At 54.2% G+C, this 3,832-nt stretch overlaps 1 pseudogene; it reads left to right on the top strand.

The window, feature by feature from the left end:
* The first annotated feature begins 422 nt into the window (after positions 1-422).
* Positions 423-2,088, top strand: LOC123059523 (cationic peroxidase SPC4-like; annotated as a pseudogene).
* The last annotated feature ends 1,744 nt before the right edge of the window (positions 2,089-3,832 follow it).

The following is a 3,832-nucleotide window of genomic DNA, read 5'->3' as shown; positions in this document are numbered from 1 at the left end:
GGTCCGTGCGCACTTATCGGTGCTGAGTCACGGATGGGCTCGGAGGCCATCTTTTCATCCGTGTGCACTTTTGGTGCTGGGTCACAGGTTGGGCTCGGCGGCCTCTTTTATTTGTGCACTTTGGCATCTTTCGCAGCTGACAGCCGTGCATGATCCCCGTGTTGGCGATAAAATGGACAGAATTCAGCCTAATAAACTAGTCGGCCTTTAATTAAACTCCCGATATGATACTAATTAGTCTGCGCAGCGATTTGCCCGGTGGAATATTCCCGCACCGGGCCACCCGACTGGGCCCGTTCCCCTTCCCTCTCGTCTGCCCCCTGTGGAGCGCCCACCCAAGCTGCTCGATTTCCCCTAAAAAAAACCAAGCTGATCGAGGACAGAGACTCGCATCGTCCCTGAGCTCCTGCTACTCATGGCGGATATAGCACATCTGCGTTGTCTACCTACGTACGTGTCAAACACAAGAGGAGACTCGTTTGTATAAAACCAAGGCAGGTTTGTGCGTGAGTCCGTGACACACGCGCGCGCGGAGAGATGGTTTGTGCTAGGACGGCCAGTGCTCCTCTGCTCGCTGCAGCACTAGTAGCGGCGCTGGCAGTGGCCTGCTCGCTGGTGTCTGGGGCTTATGCGGCGGCAGAGCAGGAGGCCGCCGGCGCCGGCGGGAACGACTTGAGGTTGAGGCAGCCTCCGATCACGCGCGGCCTGTCCTTCGACTTCTACAAGCGGAGCTGCCCCATGGCCGAGTCCATCGTGCGCGACTTCGTCCGGGACGCCGTCCGCAAGGACGTCGGCCTCGCCGCCGGCCTCCTCCGCCTCCACTTCCACAACTGCTTCATCCAGGTGCTTACCTTGCCTTCTCTTGCCTGTGTTGATTGCCTCCCATCAATCCAGTATTTGGCTCATGCATCCATGGGTGCGGCCGTGCCCGCGTCATGCATGCATGCAGGGCTGCGACGGGGCCGGGGGAGCAGCGGGCGCCGCCCAACCTCACGCTCCGCCCCTCCGCCTTCAAGGCCATCAACGACATCCGGGATCGGCTGGAGCGCGAGTGCCGCGGCGCCGTCGTCTCCTGCTCCGACATCCTGACGCTCGCCGCGCGCGACTCCGTGGTCGCCACCGGCGGGCCCGAGTACCGCGTGCCGCTCGGCCGGCACGACAGCCCGCGGTTCGCCACGCCGCAGGACGTGCTGTCCGGCCTCCCCGCGACCACCTCCGCCGTGCCGTCCCTCCTGGACGTCTTCCACAACCACAGCCTCCACCTCGACGCCACCGACCTCGTCGCGCTCCCCGGTGGCCACACCGTGGGGCTCGGGCACTGCGTGTCCTTCGAGGTGGAATTTCGTGTGTAGGGGTGAAATCCGTAGATCTACGAAGGAACGCCAAAAGTGAAGGCAGCTCCCTGGGTCCCTACCGACCCTGAGTTGCGAAAGCATGGGGAGCGAACAGGATTAGATACCCTGATAGTCCATGCCGTAAACGATGAGTGTTTGCCCTTGGTCTACGCAGATCAGGGGCCAGCTAACGCGTGAAACACTCCGCCTGGGGAGTACGGTCGCAAGACCGAAACTCAAAAAAATTGACGGGGGCCTGCACAAGCGGTGGACCCGACCATGAGCCCCGACTTCCTCGGCAGGCTGAAGCGGACGTGCCCGGCCAAGGGCACCGACGCGCGCACCCGCTGGACGTGCGTACGCCCGACGTGTTCGACAACAAATACTATGTCAACCTGGTGAACCGGGAGGGGTTCTTCGTGTCCGACCAGGACCTCTTCACCAACGAGGCTACCCGGCCCATCGTCGAGCGCTTCGCGCGCAGCCAGCGGTACTTCTTCAACCAGTTCGGCGTGTCCATGGTGAAGATGGGCCAGATCAGGGTGCTCACAGGCGACCAGGGCCAGGTCCGCCGGAACTGCTCCGCCCGCAACCCAGGCAGCGCCGACGGTAACCTCGGACTCCAGTGGTCGTCCCTGGTGCAGACCGTCGTGGACGCCGCTGCGGAGAGCCTCGGTTTCTAGCATTAGTGGAGTAGTAGCTGTTAATCATGTCGAAATAAAATACAGTAGTGAGCAAGGCAAGGCATGATGAGCCTGTGTACCACCCACGTATGTTATGTTCACCAGTTAGGTTAATCGATCGATGCGTATGTTGCTTTTTTTTTGAAAGGGTAATACTTTATTTCTCACATAATGGCAAGATCGTTTACAACATGTTGAGAAATAAACTCTGGGATAGCACCTTCCCAAAACTCTGAAGATCTACTAGCTAGAGATGACTTAGCTATGCAATCAGCAACGCAGTTTGCTTCCCTAGGGCAGTTACTTACTTCATATTTCGCATAATCCAAACCCATCTCTTTGCTCTCTAGTAGGATAGCCGCTTCTTGTCCCCTGAGAGTTTCAGAGTTGAGAGCACACACTGCATTAGAACTATCCGACTCAATGTGTAGGATGTTACAACCAATCTTGCCAGCCAAATAGAAACCATTCTCGATAGCAATCATCTCTGCCGCATCCACTGACACCACATGCGGTATGAACCAAGAAGCAGCCGCTATAAAGTCACCATGCTCATCTCGTGCCACTGCTCCTGTGCCTGCAGCCAAATTTTCAGCGCTGAAAGATGCATCGACATTGATTTTAACCACTCCTCTCATTGGCTTGTGCCACATATGATCACGCTTAATCATCGGCTGGTTCGGTGTTAGTGAGCAAATAAAGTTTGTTGCTAGAACTCGTATTGATATGGCGGTTTGGTGCGGCTGTCGGACTATCTCGCCCTTAACAATTTGTCGTCGTTGCCACCAAATATACCAGCTTGCCACCGCAGATAATTCGGCCACAGATAGAGCGTTCTTTGAATCGTGACGCTCCAAGAGAGAAGCCAGAGTGGATGCGCCTGACCGGTCCTCCGCAACAGCTTGCAGAACTTCAGCCTCGAGTCCTAGCTCCTTCCATATATCCTTCGCCCTCTTACATGTGAATAAACAGTGTTGAGCATCCTCATATCCTGTCTGGCATATCGGGCATTGTCCCGTAACTAGAATATGGCGGCTTGCAAGGGTACCATAGCATGGTAAAACTCCCCTAATCACCTTCCACACGAAGTGTTTAACTTTGCCAGGAATTCTCAATCCCCACACACATTTCCAGATATGATTTGGCCGACTACCTTGTGCTGCGCTTAGATTCTCCCTGCCTCCAAATTGGTGTTGGAATTGCACATGATAGGCTGATCGCACAGTGAAGACACCAGATCGATTATAGTGCCACGATACAAAGTCTTCCATCACCTGCACTCGAAGAGGTATTTGTAAGATTCTATGTGCATCAACTTGCCAGAAAACATCTCGGATCAAACTCTCATCCCATTGCCCAGTATAGGGATCAATTAATTCCTCCACCTTGCTCAACATAGTTGCTCCCCTTGGAGTTATAATTTTCCTTGTTTCACTAGTTGGAATCCAAGGATCATTCCAGATATTTATCTGAGAACCCGTACCCACGCGCCAAATGCACCCTCTCTTAAAAGTTTGTATACCCGATACGATACTTTGCCAAGTAAAAGAAGAGCCCTTTTTTGGTCCCGTCATGAGTATATTTCCATCAGGGTAGTACTTTGCACCTGAACTCATGCACACAAAGATTCGGGATTCTGGAGTAAGCGCCAACACTGTTTTGCTAGTAAAGCAAGATTAAAACTGTGCAGGTCCCTAAACCCCAATCCACCCTTACTCTTTAGGATGCATAACTTCCACCATGCAAACTAATGCATCTTCTTCTTTTCCTCACTATCCCCCCACCAAAAACCTGCAATCTCATATGTAATTGCCT

This window comes from Triticum aestivum, chromosome 3A (assembly GCF_018294505.1).
Source record: "Triticum aestivum cultivar Chinese Spring chromosome 3A, IWGSC CS RefSeq v2.1, whole genome shotgun sequence".
In the NCBI taxonomy this organism is placed as follows: Eukaryota; Viridiplantae; Streptophyta; class Magnoliopsida; order Poales; family Poaceae; genus Triticum; species Triticum aestivum.
This window is presented reverse-complemented; position numbering and strand designations above follow the sequence as displayed.